Raw genomic sequence first — 23,804 nt, 5'->3', positions numbered from 1 at the left:
TTCTTCCTCCCAAGATTTCTCCACGCTGCTTGATCCAAATTCTGTTATTTTTACTGTATATATTGTGGCGAGCGCTCGTGGAAAGATGCAAGTGTAGCAGGATGCAGCTGCCTGGCTCGCGCTATGCTTAACTTGCTCTGCTCTGAGTGGCTCTGGGCAGTTAACTGTGAGCCATCCAACCGCGATGGCCAAGCCACTTTATAAACTGGGACTTTTCTTTGGACAAGTGACGTCACTGGCACGCAATATGTGTCTTGTTTACCTGTCCAGTGATCCGACATCGGCTTGTTTACCTGTCCGGTGATCTGACGTCGGCCTTGGTTATCCGTTCCACCTTAGTGCCGCAGGTATGACTAGCTCCGTTTCTCCTTCCACCCATTTCACTTTGTTACTTGGGCTTATAGGAATTATTTCGTAATTCCCCTGTGCTGCAGCAGGCCTTTCACCGGCTGAGTGTGTGCCCTGCTAATCAGCAATCAGAGCTTAGGGCCTGTGACTCAACGCTGTTACCTCACGCTATTTAGGCGTGGTGCGACCGCCAGTTGGCTACATTGGTGCTGAATGGCTGCTGCTTTGCTTAGACGTTTTCCACGCTATGTTTGGTCTATGAGTGGCTTCCTTGCGCCCGGCTGCTCGAGATATCGACTGATCTGTGGCTAGCTTAAGTTATCGGTGGCTAGCTTGTTACAGTTGCTTGCACGGTGTTGGATTTCTTGTCCTGTCCTTGTTGTGTATGTGTGTTAGTGTTGTCACAATACCAAAATTATGACTTCGATACGATACATGCCATAAATATCACGATGCTCGATACTGAAACGATACTACGGCGAAATCCTAAGATATCTGGAAAAGAAAGGACTCGTACCTCCTCCAAGTGTATTGAGCCATTTGTGATGAATTCGGTGCACTTTTGTAGTGTGCAGGTCAATTCTGGTTTCTAAACTTCCTACATAATTATTATTTTTTATAGTCAGTAAAATAGTAGGCCTACTTTGTGTGATTAAGTCCTTTATTTTTTGTTATAGTTCATTTACATTGTGTTGTGTTTTGCCAATAAAGTAGCTTTAAATAGCCAAACTAGGCTAGATCAAGGTCAGTGTTGAAATTACTGCATGCAAATCACTGAATGCTATGCAGAGGGGCCTAATCTTTAGGCCATCTGATGTACAGTATAGGCTTCCCTAGGCCTTCCCGTGTTCATGGGATTTCTTTGACAGTTGCAAAGGGAAAAATGTGAGGATAGTCTTCTTTGAGCCCAGTGTACAAGTACGACGTTCCAACCACTCAGGTCTTCGTCAGATAGGCCTACACTATTACCTGTTGCAATATGTCTGTGTGCATTCCTACATTAGCCTACGTCTATTTCTTTGATAACATGATTTGCTACAACGTAACAATAAGCCGCTATTATTATTATTAGGACTCAACACGCTTTGGTGGTATTATATGCTGTGGGCTTTAATTAGCGCATTTCGGGTAGCCTATCCTACATCTGGGCTATACTTATAGGTTTAGTCAGATTTTTTTTTTTTTTTTTTCTTTTTCGCATGCCCAAATTTCCGTCAATGATTCCCGGGACACTGAAAGACCGGGGTACACGAAACTTGGTAGGCATATAACCCCACATGGATGGCATGGAACCATCGTTTTTCGTTTTGATCTGTAGCCCCCCCGCTGGACTGGACCCCCCGAAAGGAGGGTAGGGCACACAGACACAGTTTTCTGTGAATATCTCGAAAACCGTAGGGTTTAGGAGGACCATTTTTTTTTGTATGTTGATCTCAAGGGGCCATGTCAACCCATTCCATAACCACTCATTTCATGTATAGCGCCACCTATTTAAACACAAAAAAGTAAAAATGAGGTGTTGTAATCGCAGGTATCTGTAACCTAACATAGTCAAAACTGCACGAAATTGTAAGTGTAGGATCATTATGACACCCTCTGAATGCACGCCAAGTTTCGTGGAATTACGCTCATACACACAATAAATTAATTTATGTTACTATACACCAACTGGCCTGTAGGTGGCCGGAGACAGTTTTCTTTGAATATCTCGAGAACCGTAGGGCCTAGGAGGTCCACCTTTTTTTGTATGTTGGTCTTAAGGGGGCATGTCAACCCATCCCATTACCACCTATTTCATGTATAGCGCCACCTAGTTAAAAATTAAAAAGCAAAAAATTAGGTGTTTTCATCACAATATCTCTGGCTGACATGGTCAAAACTGCACGAAATTGAAAGTGTAGGATCATTATGACACCCTCCGAATGCATGCCAAGTTTTGTGAACTTTCGTTCATGAGGGGCCTTACAATAAAATAATTTGTGTACATTTAGTGACCGTACACCAACAAGGATTCCCGGGACACTGAAAGACCGGGGTACACGAAACTTGGTGGGCATGTACCCCCACATGGATAGCATGGAACCGTCATTTTTCGTTTTGATCTGTAGCCCCCACGCTGAACTGGACCCCCCGAAAGGAGGGTAGGGCAGACAAAGTTCTCTGTGAATATCTTGAGAACTGTAGGGCCTAGGATGACCATTTTTTTCCGTATGTTTGCCTCCAGGGGTCATGTTAACCCATTTCATGTGCACAAACAGATACACACACACACACACACACACACACATTCACAGTAATCATACGTATGACACATACTCACACAGTAGACATATGTACGCTTGCATGCACAGGCACATACGCAGGCACACACACAAACACTTAACATAAACATAACACAAACAATCAAGAATTTCTCAGAATTATGAACAGGCAAGATGGAGGTGGGGTTGTATAAAATGAATTTTACATGTGAAATCTATGAACTAATCATGTTTTGGTACTTGTTGTCTAGCAGATACCAGTGAGAATTGAGTGTGGATAATGCAATTTAGTGAGACAGTTAGAATCATATAGGCCTTTCAGCGTGATTTCTTTTTGTGGAAAAAATGTGCTGGACTGGGCGGCGGTCATATTTTGTACCGCTCTGCGGTACATCTAGTTTGCTTTGTTCTATTCTGCCTCGTTACATGTACGTTGTTTTCCTTGTCTGTGTTTGTTTATTTATTTGAACCCTTGTCTGGAGGCCATTTTCATGCTGTTGATATCCAAGGGGATTGGCCCGTTTTGTGATTGACTTTTTGTTTGAACTCTTTTGTTGCCCTGGTTTGTCCACACTGAGGGGAGACCTTAGAAGTTGCTGATCCTCAGTTTGGTGGTTTTGTTTCTCTGCTTATTACTGTGTATTGTCTCTCTATGTTTATTTTGGTTTATTATGTTCACCCCTTGTTAGCCCTGTACTCTGGGCTCTAGAACGGGTGGTCTACTAGCCACCCGGTTTCTCCAACTTGTGCGTGTGTGAACATCTGTACCTGTTTTCACCTACTTTCACCTGTTCCCTTTCTGTTTAGGTGCTGAGGTTGCCAGTGGGAGCAGTGCCCTTGCGGTGGTGGGTCCCTTTGGTGTGCAGTGGCTGTGTGTTCACCAAGTGTGGCTGTCTCCCCTGTGGTTTGGGTGTGTGTGTGAACTCGTGTACGTGTGAGAAAGGGTGCTTTCTAGGGATGCTCATTGCTTGAGCCATAGCCTCCCACCGGTAAGCTTTAGTCCTACTCTCCTTCTCCCTTCTGTGTGTGCGCGTCTGTGCGTTGTTTGTGTTTTTGCCTTGTTCCATTTGGTGTGCAGTGCAATTGGTTGCTGTGAATTCCTATGTTTGCTGTGAAATCCAAACGCATGTTGAGTGAGTTACTATGTGTGCTCCTTGGTTTTTATAAATAAAAAAATCTATATTTTTGTACTAGACTACTGTCTCTGGCTAATTCATCTGTAATTCATCAATTCGAACCTGAGTGCCTTGCTAGAATAAAAACTAATTCTTTGGGTGCAAGTCCCATCGTGGCGTAGTCTGCCTAAGCCCTAGTACTTGTGTTACACTTGCCACACAAGTGAGTCAAATAATCTTAATTTACAACCCTTGCATCCCTTACACCGCACAACCACAAGGTGTACTGCATTTATTTAGACTCAGACATGAACTCAATTCTGGAATTCACTAAACACTAAAACATGACTTTTATCTCAACCATAAACAGTCACATGAGCCTTTGTGCTAACTAACTCAAATCAGAATGATGTCTCCCCCCCCCTCTGGTTGCTACATAGCCCCCACCTGAGTGGTCAGCCATCCTCAGCGCATCCTCATCACTCAATACAAAGTCCCTCAAATGTCCAGGCTGTCTCCGTTATCGAGCAGGCCGTCTGGGGCTCACAGGGGGTGCAACTGGAGGAGAAGCATCCTGATCAGCCTGTGGGTACAGGTCGTCGAGGTACACGACACAGCGGCTCCAGAGTACATCTGCCAGCACCCTCTCCATCAACCGTTCAAATGTAGCAGGTGTGCATGACATGACGCGGAACTGCCACAGCCCCTGCCCGATGATGAGGGCAGTCTTTGGTCTAATGTCTGGGGCCAGCTCCACCTGCCAGTAGCCACTGCACAAGTCTAAGGAGCTGAACCAGCTGGACCCCAGGAGGTAGTCAAGGGCATCATTGATGCACAGGAGTGGGTAGAAGTCCTTCCTCGCGGTGGCATTAAGGAGTCGATAGTCCACTCAGAAACGCCAGCTGCTGTCAGGGGCACCAAGACAACTGGGGCTGCCCATGGACTGTCGGAGGGCTCAATTACTCGCGCAGCTGACATTTCGCGGATCTTGTCCTCCAGCCGTTGGCAAGACTCAGTCGATGAGGTCATAGACGGATGGGCTTGGCGGAGCCGACCGTCAATAGCATGCTAGACCAAACCCGTATGCCTGCAGTCTTTGTCTGTTACGGCAGAGATGTCCATGTAATCCTCAAGGAGTTGTTTCAGCTCGCGCCATTGCTGTAGGTTAAGGCCATCTCTGCTGCGTTGCCACAAGTCATGTATGGCCTCGGTCGTCTCGGTAGAGGAGGGAACAGCAGGCTCCAGCATAGGGGCTGGGGAAGGCTGTTTAGAGGTGCTGGTGGGTGTGCTGGCAGGTGGTGATGCACAGTGGCCTGGCTCCTGCAGAGCAGTCATTGCTTGGTGGCTGGTGTGTTGGTTAATGGGCTGCTTCTTCCTCCGCCGGCCAGACTGGAGTGCCAGGGTCTCTGTGCCAAGAGTAATGGTTGCCCCTGACACATCAACAAGGGCTTTGCATCAACAATGATGCATGGGTCTCGGATGTTGGCGAGCCAGAACTCATGCACCATCACCAGGCTTCCAGCCTAGATTCTTAGTCCCTTCTTCCCTTTCATGTCTGCTCTCTCCTGTCACTGTCATTAGCTGGGTGTTAGTTGGGGACCACACCTTTGGGAGGGGGCCAATAGTGCTTGGGACGACGCCTTTATACTTCCAACTCAAAACACATTTGTTTATTCAGCTTTATGCAGCAGAAATACGCACTTGGCCAGCCTACAGAGCAGGCGCATTTTGGAGAGAGAATGAACAGATTCTTGCGTGCGTGCATGCATTCTCCAAAATGCGCCCATTCTGTTGGCTGGCCAAGTGCGCGTTTCTGTTGCATCGTACAGTGTAGGCTATTTGAGGTGGGTTACCAGCAAACAACTTCTAAACAACAAAATCAGAAAGGATGCAGACAGCAAATGTAGAGGAGTAATTTCTGATGGAAGAACAAAATGCTGAATGATGCCCAATAAAAGCTTTACTGATGTTAAAGCACACACACATAACTGTAAAATAAAACTAAACAAAATGTAAATTTATCAAAGGTGACCAAATTAATATACTGTAGGCCTAGGCTATTGTTCGGTGTGAGAGTAGGCTAGGCGCTACTTTTAGCTGACTAGTGCCGAAAGTAGGCTAGGCGCTACTTTTAGCCGACCAGTGCCGAACCTGAAATTGCGAATATTAACAATGTAGCCTATAGGCTATAACTGTAGCCTATAACTCTTTGAATATTGCACCGTGGTTAGAGACCAACTCACAACGAGTAACAAGTTACTTTCCAAAATGACTAACGAGTGTAATTTCATTACAATTTAAAGAAGTAACTAACTTGTAACTCATAACTTTTTTTGAGTAACAACCCCAATACTACTACTACTATAGGGGCCAGCGGATGGCGGACGGATGATGAATTTTGTGTTGGGTTTCAGATAAAATAATAGCCCATCTGCGCATCTCTGGCTATTTCTGGTCAGTATTCCAGTATTGAGTAAACACACTAAGACACTCAGTCGAGGTGGTGAAAGTACTAGTAAAAGTTAACATGAACTTGGCACTATTATCAGTCACACACACTGGAAATCACAGAAGGCAGTTAACATGCACATAATAAGGGACCGTTCGTTATTTATAAACGGGGCCACCGGAGGAAAATAGGGGAGGGTCATGTCTTTTTATTCTTTGTTGAAGGGAGGGTCACCTAACTTTTTTTTGTCTAGGGGGGGGGGGTCACCCATCTTTTGTATTAATGAAAACAGCAAAAAATCAAAGTGGCTTGTTTGATTGATTTCTGTCGCCATATAACGTTCTCTTTCGAGCTCTGTTAACATTGAACAATGAAAATAAGAGAGATTTCCGGGGTTTCTCACGCAAAATACGGAAAATGTCAACATCCGTCCCCACGTTGGAAGGGTTTGAGCAACAAAGTAGCCTACTTTATTCACGCCTAACAGCCTATATCCATTTGGTCAACTTTATCCAGCCCTAAAAAAGCTAAATTTAACTTTGGTTTACTTAGTTTACCGTGTAGCCTAGCCTAACTTTAAACAGTGTGCATGCTTATAAAGCACAAGTAGCTAGGCTACTTGTGCTTCATTCATCCACACATCCAGCTCCTAACGTTTTGACAAGCATTTCTACCAATTGACCTTGTTCCTGCCCATCTCTAGCTTTGCTGTCTCCATCCTTTCTGTTTTTGTTGTTTGCAAAAAAATATATAGTAGCCCCTATTTATTGGTAACCAGCAACAAGTGCAATTTGTTAATCGCTGTCATTCTCTCTCGTGCCAACAAATTTGTGTTACGTTCCAAGTAGTGCATAATTCTGCTTCATACAGTTGAACAAATACATTGGTCATATAAATAGCCAGTTTATGGTCTACAGTGTAGAGTTGGTAAGTTATGGTAGGCCAACTTGGAGTGAATATACAGGGGGATTTATTTGGCTCTTAGCCTGGCAGGTGCGCACATAGACATAGCTACGGCCGAACACTGCAAGCGCCAATGAATCGTGCTCTCACGACAACCACGTCGTTAACTTAAATAGGCCTGCTGTAGGTTAACATCACTCGGAGTTCGCATTTAAGCAAGCAAAACGATGATTTGAATACATCTGTTTCTCTGGAAGGGCAAGGGGTAACAACAGGACAACACACAGGCCAGAATGCAGGACTAATGTTATGAGAGTATTACAGTAATATGGGATCCCAGATAGCAATTTCCTTTGGGCCGGATCCGCATAAAAGCCTTTAGATCCGCCTGTAGCGGACATACGGTATCTGACTGTGGGCCAGGTCTACTCCTGATACAGGTTTCAGCTCTGCTAGCAATGCTGTTTTATCACCGGTTTACAGATTTGTCCCAGGTCCAATTTCCGCAACTCAACTGGAAGTCATGAGATGCGTTTAAAATACAAAACACTGTTTTTCCCCAAACCTGTGATACGGATGAGCCGAAGGACCATTTTTTTTTCACAGCAGACCCAGGTGGTAATGATATTAATTAAGGTGCTGATTCTGCTAAATTGACTGTCCTTTCCCTACTTAATTGTCAACTGGCTGCTAAAGAAAAAAAAAGGTATTTTGGAATGGCACAAATTTAGAAACCATGGGGGTGCACTATAGTATGTTCCCATGGCCACTTCATTTCTACATTAAGGCTGGAAAAGAAGATATAGTTGGCTCAATATTGATCATATGTTCGTTTCATTATTTTTATTATTACCTAGCAGTGGTAAAAGTAGTCAATTGTTGTTTGTGTCAGATCTAACAGTGCCATGAAACAACCCCATATTCTTGCCACGCATGCAGAAGTCCAAGCAGTAGCCTAATGTTAATCAAGGATCTTTGGTTTGCTCACTATCAATCTTTTGACAAAATGTGCCAGCCTGGGGTTGGACAAGAACAGCCCAACTTTTCAAGGTAGTATCTGCTTTTTATCTCTGTTGGTTTATTCATAGACAACAACAAGCAACCGAGCGATTGATAACTTTACTATTATTTTCCAGCAACAACAACTAGCTTAACTTAAGCAAAACAGCCATCACAATAACTATTTTGGAAAAAACAGTGATAACGCTAACAGGATCACTGATGTTAAAAAAACGAGTGTAATTGTGACTTAGCCTATTTGCAAAAAGGAATAAATAATGTTTATTTTGTGTTTCAGATTGACCATGGAGATGACTGAGGAAGACAGCCTGAATATCGATGGGAACAGTGGAATTAACGACTTAAACTTTGTCTGGGATTGCACTTCTACAGCCAGGTTGTTGAATAAAAAAAAAAAAAGACACTAATGTGTAAAGTTTTTTTACCCCCCCTTGTGTTTGTAGCCTAGCTTATGTTTATCAGAGCTGTTGGGAAAACGTTACTTTAGCCTGGGTGAACCTATAACGAACCTGTTAGCAAATGTGTAGCAAACAGATTTTTCAGGATAATTAGCCCTAATTACCAATCACATTTCACATGTCAAATAAAGCCGGCTGATGTCTGATAAACGGGTCCGTACCACACACAATAAGCGGACCCGAATTGCATATGATAAACAGATCTGGAACACGTCAGTAACACAGACTACCATACGGAACTGGGCCAGTTTTAGCCCTTATTGGTACCAGATCCGTCAAACGGATCCAGACCAATTTTGGACCGATGTGCGTTTGGACGCCGGATCAGGTCCATTATGCAGATCCGTGCCGGACGTTGTGGTAGGTGTGGCCCAGTTCCGTCCCAGTGTATGTTTGCTATCTGGGATATTCTACGGGAAAATATTAAAACGGCAAGACAGCGGGGAAAAGTTAAAATGATAGGCCTAAACCCAGAAAAATTTGGCATGTTAGGTATTTTTCGGTCCCTGTGATTATTTGTGAAATTGTGCAAACGGACTTTTCAAGTCATTTGAGAAAGAAGGAGTAGTCAAGCTCCCAAATTGACGCTCGTCTGAGAAATTGAGTTTTGGACAATGTTCAGCTTCGCCAGCTTTACAATGACTGAGGTATGGAAGAATATTATACTCAAAAGTTTTGTACGTGTGTATCACGTTTTGAAACTGTAGAAGTTATTTGTAACTGTAAAAATGATCTGTACAAGTAATTGTCAATTGTCACCTACAGTTAAAAATATTTTACAATTACAAATATATTCTACAATTACACATCAATATTCTACGCACAAAAAGCTGCTCCACAGTTACAAATCTTTTCTACAGGTGTACAGACTTTTGTACCACCTTTGGGATGAAGTGTCTCATATGTATTGTGTGTGTGTGTAACAGGATTTGTAACTGTAAAAATGATTTGTGATTTAACAAAAAAATAACACGAACAATTTTAAGTACTCATATGTCGTTCACTTACAAATATATTCCACAGGTATGAAATATTCCACAGTTGCTGTCTTTCAATTACGAAACTATTCTGCCATTACACATTTCTGCTGCTCGCACAAGTATTTTCTACAAGTATACAAATCATTTTGAGACTGTTCTGGCGCTTCCTGTTGAATAGCCAATGGCGATCCTCAGGTTTGGCTAGCCAACCATGAATCTCAGTTCACTAACCAATCACAGAGCAGGAGCAGCGCCGTCGTTGTCTGTGGGTGCAACCAAACCTGGAGTCTACGTTTGGAGCACGCTAGTTTCCTGTATTCCTTGAGGTATGTTGGTAGCCTACACCACACAGACATGTTCTATGTCCACTATTCCTTGTTAATACAGTCAGTGTACCTGATATACGGGGCAACGAGGTGAGAACAATCAATGGCAACTAATGTGGGCAACAGACAAATAACTATTATATATAGCAAGCTACCGCTAGTTAGCCAAATCCCACTCAATCAGTCTGTCAGTTTAAGCAGCATACAAGTGCTAACGGAAATGTAGTGTGTGGGTGGAAATAAATAACACTCAACATACTTTTGAAGACATTTTGTTTCAAGTTTGTAACAAATGCGGTCAAAGTTTTAAGGGAGTTTGTCAGTCGGTCATAAGGTAGGCTCAGCAAAAAGAGGCAGGCGGCTAGCATTATTATCAAGAGGTGTGCTGCTAACCATTAGGCCTCGTATGCCAGGTCTACCTCCAGATTGTGAGGTGCTACTTTGGACTTGACGAACTCTTATAGTAGGCAACAGAAACTCTTTACTGCAGAAAAACCGTAGTAGGTTTGATGTTCAACAGATTGCTCTGGAGTTAGTTATAAGTTAATAATAAGTATCCATTGATATGTGTGACAAAACATACCAACTGGTGTCAACATCAGCTAGGCCATGTTGGCATTTTCTGATGGTTCTTCATGACTGACCATAAGGTACAAAATAAATAATACAGAAATACAGTGCTGGGCATTGGTAGACAATCATATTAATCTGTCTATGTATCTATTTCTTCTGTGTAAGCAGTTTCTTATGGATCCCCAGTTGCTGCCTCCTTCTGAAGCACAGGTGGGTCATAAAATATATTTTACTGTCTATGAAAATAGTTCGCCGCCCGATGTGAGTTTCAAAAAGCATACCCTTTGAACTTGTTGACGGCAGTATTCCTACTTAAAACAACATCTTCGGATGTGTATGTTTTATATTTTGTAAAAGTTAAAGAGAAATCACTACTATTCTATCTTAAAAGTCAGTTTATTTTCAAACGTTTTTGTTGGTTCCTGTCAGTGATAGATCATTATCTATGATACATTTATAGTTACTCTCTACACTGGCAGGTTATTAGAGAGGCTGAAAACCAGACTGGAACAGGCTCTTCAAAGGCAGCCTCTGGACCTGGACTATTTAGAGTTCCTATGTACCAGTGAGTTGAGCCTAGTTCACCGAGTACTCACATGCCATTTCCAGAAGAGGTAAGCAAAGTCTGTTTGTTTTTTGTGCAAAATAAGTACAAACATTACCCCTGTTTTCAGAATACTTTCAGAAGGTGCCATTGAGTCCTGCTGTCCTGCTAAAATAAACTTCACTGACAGTTTTTACATAATTTTCCCCTCACAAACTATTAGATACCAGAATAGTTGTTTTGTACTGTAAAAAGTATTGTGTTGATTTATATATATTTAAAACAAAAGAGGAGACGGCAGAGCCTCATGCTTATAATCATTAATTAATTATAAAATAAATCATGGACCTACACCAGTAATCCTCACTATTTTTCCTCACAAGAGACACATTTGCAGTGCAAAATCAAAAGGAGAGCCTCTTTTACGACAACGTACTAAGTCACCTTTGCAAATGTGCATTTCTACATATAAATTGGACATCCCACAAAAAAGAAATAACACAGCCAATACATTTTCATTTAAAACCAGTCATCTAATACTGGGATGAGTGGAAGCTGGCATGCGTGTCCTTGACTTTCTTCATGCTGTAATTTTAGTAGCAGGTTTGACAATACCCCCTTTAGGAAGCACCATTAAGGCTTAATAACTTCCTTTCACCTTCATTATTGTATTTGGGTGAAGGGAGATGTATAATTAAGATGTTTTTTGTTTTCACAGTGCAGGATTGTATGTTTATGAAGCACATTTGAAAAAAAATATTGACTGTTACCACATACAGTGGGTCCCATTCAGAAGTGGCCACTTTCGCGTTTTCTGTGATTCATGCAGCTGTGTGATGTATTACAACTTATCGCCACAAGGTGGCAGTTTAAGTCCACTGTAGCATTTGTAAACAGGGCAGTGGAGTGCATTCAAAGGCGTGGCAGTGAGATACTGTAAGCAGAACGAAACTGAAGATCACCTCGTTGAAGTCATACAGTAGACTAGGCTAAATCAGAGCTTGCTTTTGTTTTTATCAACCTGGGGCCAGAGATGATGGCCTTTGGTGAACAGTTTAGGCCTACTCAAAATGAGTAAAATCAAAAGCACTATACAGATGACATGAAAAAGGTTATGATGTATGGATTCCCAAGTGTCCAAGCTTCCAAATGGTGTATAACATAACTATGCTTCATAGCAATATGGGATTTAGAATGTTGGGGGAAGGAGGGTAGGTGTTCTTCATAAGGTTAAAATATTGTTGTTATGATGCGTTTAACAGGTCATAGGCAGACGGGAAAAGCAGGCCTTAAAAGAGGGCTACAGGATACTGGGGTGCTCCCAATGATAACAGAACGGCCAGAACTGGCTAGAGTTCTGTTCCCACAAGGTGTCTCATCTCTGATGGATCCTAAGGTATTAATGTTCAAGCATGACAATTTAAATATGGCAAGCATGACATCCTCTCACATCCTCACTTTTTGCAAAGGTAAATTTGTAAATGGAGGAAAACAACTGACAGAATAAAGTACATCATGACTGTGGTACAGTGCACAATAGTATTCCAAACAGGGCACACTGTTTTTGTTGCAGATGATTTTGAAAAGAGTGGTTTGACCAGATGAGGCGGAGGTTGACGAAGATGAAATGGAAGACTGCTCACCTACCTCAGACAATACGCTGTAAGTGGTATGACAAATATTTCCTAAGATCCCCCCCCCCCCCAGATTTTGAAACCTGGCTGATCAGAGTGATTTGGATTTGATATGAGAGCTGTACTTGAACCAATCGCAGACTGAAAAATATGTGAAAGTATTTTTTCAAAAGTATCTTTTGTGATTGTGATGACTACATTTGCCATACACTCTATTCAGTAATATAGCTTACAGTGCCCTCCACATTTGTTAGCTCCCAGGAATCACAGATGTATGAAATGTTATAACTTTGTTTAGTAAATCACAAATATTATTTTCTTGTGGTATTATAAGTATATAGTAAAAGTATATATACTCTTTTGATCCCTTGAGGGAAATTTGGTCTATGCATGTATGGGTGGATGACAAATAAGCCTGAAAAAAGGAATTTAAAAAAACTTAAAATATCATCCCTAAAAAGTGTTTATATGTGTTGCTGTATCTCTAAACTTGACTAATATACATTTTTTTTTCAAAAAAAAAAAAAAAAAAGTGAAATATATATTTATATGTCAATTTGTCATGTTAGTGCCTAAAATTGTCATATGGTATGACGTGAAAATAATTTGAAATAAAATGAAAATTAGATACTTTTTTCTACTTCAATTTATGTCACTGTACATTTTAATCATGTTTGCTTTGATTTGCAACATTTCCTTGTGAATATTTAGAAGAAAAACCTAAAATTTAACAAGTTTTTGTCAAGGTGGAGAATGCTCCTAAGTGTAACCAGATATTTTAGCTTAATTCTGATATTTCTTGTAAGAACTCACTCAAAATTCTTGAGGTTCTTGCAGATACCATTTCCTTTGTGTGCTATTGATGTTTTAATGATTTTTCAATTATAAAGTCTTTTTTGTGACATTATTTAATGTCACACCAAATGACATGGTGTCACGCCATATGATGAACTGCACCACTCCACCATGTGTCAGAGAAAAACAGGGTTTTTAATGACAATAAAATCGTTAACAATGAATTTTGAAGTCACTGTATGAATGGTGTATGCGTGTAACCGCAAAATAGATGAAAGTTTAGTATTTATTTTTTAAACTTACATGGCATGGTAACATAAAAGAAAAAAGTATGAGAAATATGAATTGTACAGATAAATTTTTTCCCCAATTATCACAGAGTTAACAAAAACACATATATCTGAATTTAAAACATGTTTTTACAAGAAATTTTATGTAAAAATGCAATTTGGTCATAGGGTGTGACAGAAATGTCATATTGTGTGACTTGAAAAAAGCTGTCACACCATATGATGCAGCGTCACACTATATGACATTTTGACAGTTAAGCTAATTTTCTAGACAGTTAAATACAGCTAACTATTATAGCATGCAACTGACCACATGGCAGCAGTGCTTTTTAAGAATTCATGAAGAATATTTGTGGAAAATAGCTACTTTTTAGGCAAATAATGTCACGCCATAAGACACTAAAATTTGGCCACGATTGATGATGTCCAATTCAAAGCTTTTTATGTAAAAATCTAAAAAGCAGAACTCACCTCTTGACCATGCCAATTACTCCTGACATTCTATTGTTACTTCCTGATTAAGCAGGGTCCTCTTCACAATAATAATGTCCAAATGAATGCCCGGTCAAAATATACAATATAGTGTCACGCCATATGACAACCATTTTATGGACAAAATATATTTGATTATAACTTAGTTGGACAGCATGCATAAACATCAAAACTTTCTGTGGTTGTAAAAAACATCCAATTATTTTATATGCATGGTAAAACTTTAAAGTAATTATACTTTTTATGGATATACACTCTTTTTAGGAAGTTCGCACACATGGTGGACAGTCACACCATATGACATTTTTTATGTTTGGATGATTATTTTAAGTCAAAAGTGAAATACAAATCCAATAAATTTAATATGACAGAACTTGAACCTACCAAACCTACAACATTTCCATATCAATTCTTAAAAATTGCCATTTTTTATAAGTGTGTGACAGATGGACAGTCTGAATTCTGCTATTTGTCATCTACCCGTATCCCAATCTGTGAATTAGTGAAACACACTCAGCACACAGTGAGGTGAAGCACACACTAATCCAGGCACAGTGAGCTGCCTGCAACAACAGCGCCGCTCGGGGAACAGTGAGGGGTTAGGTGCCTGGTCAAGGGCACTTCAGCCGTGCCTACTGGTCGGGACTCAAACCGGCAACCCTCCGGTTACAAGTCCGAAGCGCTAACCAGGCTAGCATTGTATAACAAACGAACTACTACTAAAAGTATTTTCTGATATTGTCTTTTAATTCTTACAGTTTCTTTAGAGACATTGAAAGACCTGGTGGTCTTCTGGACGGGATGGTCTGTTGGCAGGGGCAATGCCGACTGTACTTTGAAACTCCCCCTAGGGACAAGAATGTATGACACCTTCAAAGAAGCTATGAATGCAGGGCTGAAATAAAGCAATTATGGTTTTGGCTTGATCTAGTGTTTTCTGCAAGTTCAATGCAGTATAGTCAACAATTTCAGTGTTTCAGACGGTGACCAGAGTTCCAGTTGTTCAATGAATAAACTATGCAATGAGAACCTGTATGACGATTGCTATTTTTCCTAGTTGTATATTTAACTACAATGTGTGCACCATATGCAGTAGCCAGAAAAGTTGTGATTTTGTTTGTAATTAACATAGCTGAAGTCGCCCATTTGAAATGTAAATAAATTGATAACTTAACTACCTAGGAACAGCCGAAAGATAACTGCCGATAGAGAGGGGAAACATTTTGTTAACGACTTACCCCGTGTATCAGGTACACTGGCTGTATTAACTATCAATGTACCTCAAGGAATATATCGATAGGAAACTAGCATCGGAGCCCGTTCCTTAATTAGACATTCTCTGCTAGCGTGCTCCAAGCGTAGACTCCATGTTTGGTTGCACCCACACAACAAGCCAGTAGCCACGACGACGGCGCTGCTCCTGCTCTGTGATTGGTTAGTGAACTGAGATTCATGGTTGGCTAGCCAAACCTGAGGATCGCCATTGGCTATTCAACAGGAAGCGCCAGAACAGTCTCAAAATGATTTGTATACTTGTAGAAAATACTTGTGCGAGCAGCAGAGATTTGTAATGGCAGAATAGTTTTGTAATTGAAAGACAGCAACTGTGGAATATTTCATACCTGTGGAATATATTTGTAAATGAACGACATATGAGTAATACTTAAAATTGTTCGTGTTATTTTTTTGTTAAATCACAAATAATTTTTAGTTACAAATCCTGTTACACACACACACACAATACATATGAGACACTTCTCATCCCAAAGGTGGTGCAAAAGTCTGTACACCTGTAGAAAAGATTTGTAACTGTAGAGCAGCTTTTTGTGCGTAGAATATTGATGTGTAATTGTAGAATATATTTGTAATTGTAAAATATTTTAACTGTAGGATGATTTGTAGCTGTAAAACCGATCCGTACCCGTAGAACAGATTTGTAACTGTAGGGCATATTTGTGATATTGACAATTACTTGTACAGATAATTTTTACAGTTACAAATAATTTCTACAGTTTCAAAACGTGATACACACGTACAAAACTTTTGAGTCTAATATTCTTCCATACTATATGGACAACAGCGACACATTAAAACAGACAAGACCAGACTAATGTTAAATAACAATGTGTGTTTTTTTAAATCACACTACCATAACATATTCTGCCGAAATTGCTATCTCATTTTAAATCAGATAGGCTACAGACTCATATGAGCATCACAGCTAACAATAACGTTAACTTAGTCTGTTGCACAAAATGACAAACGGTCTCTGGTTGCACTAACATTAAGTTAGTCCTAATATCAAACAACGTCATTACAATCAATAAACATGATGATTATAAAACCACAAAGGCCAATGTTTAGCTATTGTGAATGTCGCAATATATTAATAAATATCACTTACTCGAGAGGGTTCAGCGCAACCGTGTCCCAGCAAAGAAAATATCCACTAGTATGACTCTTCTTGGCTCTTGGTGTACAGTCATGTTCAACCGTTACAGTAAAGGCGCGTCCGCACCCGCGGATCCGACATGGGTCCACTCAGGATCCGCTGTTTGACAGTAGAATTTACGGGGCCGCCTGGAGGCGGAGCTGATCCTCTGTGCGGCACCAAAACGAATATGACAGTCACGCGGGTTTGGCGACTTGAAGGCGGATCCGCCTAGATGTCTACTGCTGTGTGGGGTGTGACACGAGTTAAGCTTTTATTAAGTAGGCAAACGTTTGAACTAGCCAACTAGTGTCGTGGAAAAACCGGTCCACTTCCGAATCCACTGAACAATTTATCACTTAACGACTTACTAATTAGCACTCTGGAACAAAGCTTCCGAAGGAGACAATGCAGACAGGAGATCTCTGAAGACTGTTGATCTTTATTCACCGTATTGCAGTGATAGTCCAGCCTAAACGATGTCCAGACCAGGTGTCAAGCAATAGGGTGATGTGAGATGTCATCAGCTGGCGCCCTCGATGAGATCTGACTAACAGGTGGCTGCGACCTATCTTTTATACTCCTTAACCTTGGGGTTGGGCCCTCTCGCCACCCTCGAAAGACACCTGTTGGCCTATCAGCATCCACCAAGGTTACAACTATTGGTGGAACCCATTGTCTCATCATGCATAAATGATATGCAAAACTGTCTCCTGGGTTTTTTTTCCCAGATTCTGTTTTTTTTCCAGTTGTAACAGGGCTTCTTATCTTGCCACCTGTTACTTGGCCTTGCTGTTACCACCATTACATCATCCAATTACATCATCCTCTCGCTCTCGACCATCTAGTTCACTGTGAACTCCTTCACCTCGACCATCTTGCCAGGTGTCACTGTGAACTCCTTCACCCCCTCGTCCATCCTGCCAGGTGTCACTGTGATCTCCCTCACCCCACTCCTTGACTGCTGGTCTGGTCTGTTTAAGATGTGTTCAGGCCTTGAAGTCTCATAATAATTGCAGTAATATCAAAGTTTATAAAAACCATACATGCATCCGTTAAGTAATAGAAATCCACCACACTAGCTCCGCTGGTGGGAAACGCATGGGACTCATAGCGCTGCCGCTGTCCTACTGCGTGCAGAGGGAATTTGAAAGACAATTGATTATCCCGCCCCTCGGACTGAGCACTGCGAACGGTGAGTGTCCAGACCCTACATTTTAATGTGGGTCTGGCTCGTCAGGCTAAGAGACGAGTCCATAGCAACAAGTTCATGTGTTGAATTTGTTATTACCCAGTGTGCTTTGTTGAATGGTCTCAATGTTTTATTGTTTTATTTCATGTGAATACTTACTAGAGGAGTAACTTATTTCAAGTAGGTAGGCTATGCAGTTGCAGGAAGTGTGCATTAGTTTCCATGCTTTTTGTGTTTCCACAACAATGTTAGTGAGTAAATCTACTATCTTGGTGAAGTGTGATGTGTAAGATCAGAAAGCAGAGGGTGAGTTTAGAAAGATTGCTTAAGTCGATGTCTTTTCATAGCGCTTTACAGCGTGGGCGGAAGATATCGACAATTGGCCGGGGAGGGTCATGTCTTTATTAAAAAGACTGCTGGAGGGTCGTTGAAAATTGTCTTGCAGGCTGGGGAGGGTCATGCAACTTTTAATTGAAGCACTCAAAATCCCTCCGGTGACCCCGTTTATAAATAACGAACGGTCCCTAACACTAATCATCACTTGTTTTATCTCAATCATAAACAGTCCCATGAGCCTTTGTGCAAACTAACGTCATCTGTCAAAAAAGCCCGACCCGAAATGGCTAGAATGTTATTTGATGCTTTTGACGTGCAGTTTCATACTCTTAAGCCTGCTTTGAGTTGTGGGTTAGAAGGAGCCACCTTCTAGCTAGCAGTTTTAGAAGGCTGAACCCCAGAATCCAGAAACAAGAACCGAGCAGGGACGGAGAAAAAAGAAGAATCCAAATGGGAAATGAGGTGAGCCTTGCTACTGCCGCTAGCATGATCATTTTGCTAGCAATTGAGCAAAACATTTTAAAGTTGATTTAACATGAAATAGTAGCCTATGCATGGGCAATACTGTGAATTCAGAGTAGGCTTGCACAACTTATAATTTAGCTAACGTGCATGATGTAATGTTACAGTAATCTGTAAAACAGCTGTTGTCTGTGTAAATTAACATTGTAGCCTAATATTGTTAGTGTGGGCTACAGCTAACAGCTGGGAGGTAGCCTATCAGCCAGGTGTGTATAATCGATAATCATGATGAACGTGAATAGATTTCGTTGCGAAAACGCGCATTGTTTTAGGCCACATATCAGCTATAAAACAATTACTGATACAGCAGTTCTCCAGATGTTAGACATTCACTTATATTATAATATAATATTGTATTTCTTTAACCTGATTAAGGGGTTTAATTCAATAGAGAATTGTGTGTAGCCCATAATATTAGAGATTAGATTAGGCTAGATTTAGATTAGATTCAACTTTATTGTAATTTAAAAGAGTAGGCTACAGGTACAGAGCCAATGAAATGCAGTTGACATCCAACCAGAAGTGCAAAGAAGCAGTTATGTAGACGATCAAGATTAATTATGTACAACAGTTAGATAAATAGGCAAGTTTTCCAGGTGACATGTGTACAGTGACAGAAATAGCCTATACAGTGAATATGGAATGTGTGTCTAGCCTATAACAAAACAAATTGATAATAATACATAATAATGATAATAATAGCAGTAATTACAGTAGGCCACTCGCACTGTTGTTGGTGACGTGTCTGTTTCCTATTGTTCCATGCCACTCTCCTACTGTCTCCTTTACTGTCCTGCGCCACTTGCCTACTATCTTTTGCCTCTTGCCTACTGTCCAGCACCACTCGTCTACTGTTTCCTAACTGTCCAATGCCACAAACTGTAACATTAAGCTGACACAATCTTGCTGCCACTCATCTACTGTTTCCTAACTGTCCAATGCCACAAACTGTAACATTAAGCTGACACAATCTTGCTGCCACTCACCTACTGTTTCCTAACTGTCCAATGCCACAAACTGTAACATTAAGCTGACACAATCTTGCTGCACGGTTACTTATCTGCATGCAATCACTATTGCCAGCTGTTATGAGTAAACATTATATTGGGACACCAATATATTTCTGATTCACGGGCAGTGTATTTGCTACTGAAGAAAAGGAGAACACATAGTAATTGTTCTTGGATTGGGATTTAGAGTAAGGTTTCTATTGATCTTTTTCAGATAAGGCCTCTTCATTTTCAACTGTGAAGGATCTACATGGACTTGGTCTGGATAGCCTTTCCTGTTTTGATGAGCCAGTCGGTATGTATTTGACATTCTTTAGGATAAAAGGAGCCATATGTTATCAAAAATTCTACACCCATATGTAGAAAAGCTTTATTGCTGTTTGTTATTGTTGTTGTTGAAAACTACGTTGAATGCAAAGAGATGCATATGTCCCTTGGGAGGAGAGGGATGAGTGTGGATGATTGAATTGTCCAACAGACATAAAAATATGACCGTGTATGATCGTGTTTGTGTCTGTATATGATTTTTTTTGTACTTGCTGCATTTTAAGCATGCTTATATACTTTACGCCATGGTGGTCTAAATTGTCTTTATTGCCACTTGCAGGGTCTAGAGGAAAAACCCTATATGAGCCCCAGGGTGAGTAGTGTATAATTACTTTTTCCCAAGCTTGATTTTCATAGAAAGGTGTTCAAACCAAAATCAAACCAAAATCTTCTAAAATAATAGATAGATAGATAGATAGATAGATAGATAGATAGATAGATAGATAGATAGATTTATTATTTGTCCTTTCAGAAAATTGTTCTGCGCCATACAGTAGACAGTTAGACAAGACTGAATACAAGACGGAATATAGACCAGAATTTCCCTCACCCCAACCGCCCCCACCCTACCACACTCCCACACATACACAACATCAGGGCAGAAGGCACAGACCCCACTACACATTTATAGAATGATAAAGTGCAGTTGTGCATACTGTGATAGTCCAGCTGGAAAGAAAGTGCATGGTCCTGCAGGTAACGGCTTGTTCATCAATGTAATGCTAGTTGGAATGAATTACCTACTGGCTCAATTTGTTTGGAAAGAAGGTAGCCTTAACCTCCCTGATGGCAACACCTCATATGCCTGGTGTATGGGATGTGACATATCTATATAATTGCATGACCTTTCTTCAACACCCTTCTTTCACAGGTCGTAGCAATACTGTCTGGTTTTTGCCCCTCAACCTTGCTGGCCATGTTAACTATCTTGCTCAGTTTGTTTTTTTTTGGTCACTGACAAAGAGAAATACCAGGTAACACAACAAAAAAGTAGCATGCTCTTCACAAATGAATGATAGAAAAGTAATATATCTCTATCCACTCTAAATTGTCTTAGTTTGCACATAAAATGCAGCCTCTGCAGCCCCTTTTTATAGATGGTGTTGGTATTACTGTCCCATTGCAACTTATTATCTATTATTGTGCCTAAGTACTTGTACTCGACTACAATCACAACATCCTCACCATTTTTAACCATACACTGGGGGGGCTGGCTCCCAGTTCTGTACTGTAGTCTATTATTATTTGCTTTGGTTTCTGTATATTTAGAAGAAGACAGCTGGACCTACACCATTTCGCGAATTGATCCACCCAGGCCCTGTAGTTGGTCTCCTCGCTATTCTGTATTAACCCCACTATTGCTGTGTCATCTGCAGATTTTATGAGGTATGTAAACGTTCGAAAAACGCCGAAGAGCCCCGTATAAGAGCCCCAGTGTGATAGGCTGGTTGCTGTCATGTGACACACGCCACCACAAGAAAGCGGAAACGCATCGTAGAGCGAGAGCTGGCCGTGTGGGGTAAGGTAAGTTCAACTACGTAAATTTAGTAAATAATAATAATAATTATAACAAATAGTTGTTTTTTGTTGTTTCGAACAAAATATAGAGATACTTATCCTGACCAAAACTCCTTCATGCTGTAAAACAGCTAGAATCACGCGAAATCAGTGCAATTTCTTAGTCAATGTCTTATAAGTGTAAAAGACGTGGACAAATAGCCTATAAATATAAATAATTAGCTAAATAAATCATTGTTCACTACACGTTATGGTTAAATTATCGAAATGAATGCGATGGTGATACAATCCTGCTTTTCAATTAGTTGACATGGTGTTTGACATTAAATTATAATGAGGTCAGTTTCATGTAATAAGCTGTTTGTTTCTTTGGGTCTGGTTAATTGAAATTAGCAATTTCTTAGTACAATTCAATGTCTTATAATGGTAAAAGACGTGGACAAATACATGATAATTAGCCAAATAAATCGTTGTTCACGACACGTTATGGTTAAATTATTGGAATGAGTGCGATGGTGATACAATCCTGCTTTTCAATTAGTTGAGATGGTGTTTGACATTAAATTATAAGCAGGTCAGTTTCACGTAATAAGCTATTTGTTTCTTTGGGTCTGGGTAATTCATGTGACAAAAAATTCTGTTATAGGCTACTACTGTTTTTCTGAAAAACAAAGCAGTACAACATTTCTATCTCCAAAATAATGCATTGTACGCTTGTGTGTACTACGTAGTGCATGCAGCTTTTAATGTCCAAAGTAGCCTATACTGATTTTCCTGCATAAGAACTACAAATACTCCTCCAAAACTACAGTGTTGACACTTGAAATTGTGGAGTTATATTTTAGGAGCCTATTCTATAATAGCATAAATACCCACATCGGTTTTACCCTTGTCTCACCTGTATACAACATATGTCTATGAATTGCAGTAGTGATCAAATGAAAAAGGAAAGAAAGGTGTCCTGATGTGTTGTTTAGGGATGGTCCTGCAATGTTTTCTCGACATATCTTTATGTCTTTTTTTTTCTCCCCTTTACTTATGTTTTCACAGATCCTTGCTCCTGATATCCTGATGTATGGGATGCACTTCATTATATGACTCCAACAGAACACTCACAGAAAGGAGAGTGGTGTCAAACTACAAGACAGCCAGCATGTAAGCAAGGCCTTGTTTGTCCTTGTTTGGCTACTCATTTGTCTACTTCCTGAAGAGGCTGAAGCATGCTGGCCTCCTTGCTTCCATTAACAGCTGTGTTATGGAGTGCATCCTCACATCATGGTCTACTGCAGCGGTGGATACAGAGGACAATTGGCAGGTATTTTACATTACTTTTACTGTGATTTTGCTAGATATGGTTGTCGCTGTGCTAAATATAGGCCCATATTGTAGATCGAGAAACGCATTGTACAGCTGATACATATTGGGCTATACTATTAAGGGACAGCTGTATTGACCACCTAAATCATATATTTTCTGAAAGCCTATAGCCTCTAGATGTCAATTAATATACATTAAGACATGCCCCACCTTCCTACTGACTTTGGTGCATCATAAGGCGTACATAGGCCTATATTGTAGATCGAGAAACACATTGTACAGCTGATACATCTTGGGCTATACTATTAAGGGACAGCTGAATTGACCACCTAAACCATATATTTTCTGAAAGCAAATAGCCTCTAGATGTCAATTAATATACATTAAGACATGTCCCACCTTCCTACTTACTTTGGTGCATCATAAGGCGTTTGCAGGAAGGTGGACCATGTGCTAATGTATGTTAACTCACATGTATAAGCAGGGGTGAAAGTAAGCCGGTACTGGCCGGTACGGAGTACCGCTAAAATATTTGGAGAGGGTACGCCGTACCGGAAAGAAAACTATACTGTCTCTGAAAAATATTGCACTTTCAGCATGACAACACAACTGCTAACGTCAAATTACCAGAAGCAACACATTTCCCCCAAAATATATTTCATATACATCGTTCTGAACTGTATCTGAATTGTGTCTAAACCCAGGGGAGCAGCTACCCATTTTTTGAGGGGTATGCAACAACAAATTTTCACCATCCACTTATTTAACTGCTGTCACATCCCATCCTGACATGCCATCTCATTTTTCCTTTCTTTTTCTATTTTCAGCCCCCGACAGCTTTTATGCGTTATCCATCTTTCTCAATAGACGAAAACTTACTACTCGTAGGCTACCTGCTCACTCATCGCTCACAGCGCCCCCACTCCCTTTTCTATGTCAAAATTCTATGATGGAATCTTATGA

At 40.6% G+C, this 23,804-nt stretch overlaps 2 long non-coding RNA genes across 4 annotated transcripts; both read left to right on the top strand.

Moving 5' to 3' along the window:
- Positions 1-9,621: 9,621 nt before the first annotated feature.
- Positions 9,622-15,175, top strand: LOC121689984. The gene is made up of 6 exons (XR_006024958.1): positions 9,622-9,860; positions 10,602-10,643; positions 10,913-11,047; positions 12,240-12,373; positions 12,551-12,639; positions 14,947-15,175. It is a non-coding gene; the product is annotated as an uncharacterized LOC121689984 (long non-coding RNA).
- A 2,880-nt stretch (positions 15,176-18,055) lies between these two features.
- On the top strand, positions 18,056-22,766 carry LOC121689982. Of its 3 annotated transcripts, none has more exons than XR_006024957.1 (5): positions 18,056-18,609; positions 19,894-19,974; positions 20,287-20,319; positions 21,383-21,525; positions 22,575-22,766. It is a non-coding gene; the product is annotated as an uncharacterized LOC121689982 (long non-coding RNA). The 3 variants fall into 3 exon arrangements; XR_006024955.1 differs by having other exon boundaries at positions 21,383-21,530; XR_006024956.1 differs by lacking the exon at positions 21,383-21,525.
- The last annotated feature ends 1,038 nt before the right edge of the window (positions 22,767-23,804 follow it).

Source organism: Alosa sapidissima, chromosome 18 (assembly GCF_018492685.1).
Source record: "Alosa sapidissima isolate fAloSap1 chromosome 18, fAloSap1.pri, whole genome shotgun sequence".
NCBI classification, from domain to species: Eukaryota; Metazoa; Chordata; class Actinopteri; order Clupeiformes; family Clupeidae; genus Alosa; species Alosa sapidissima.
Note: the sequence above shows the minus strand (reverse complement) of the source record. Positions and strands in the feature narration are given on the sequence as shown.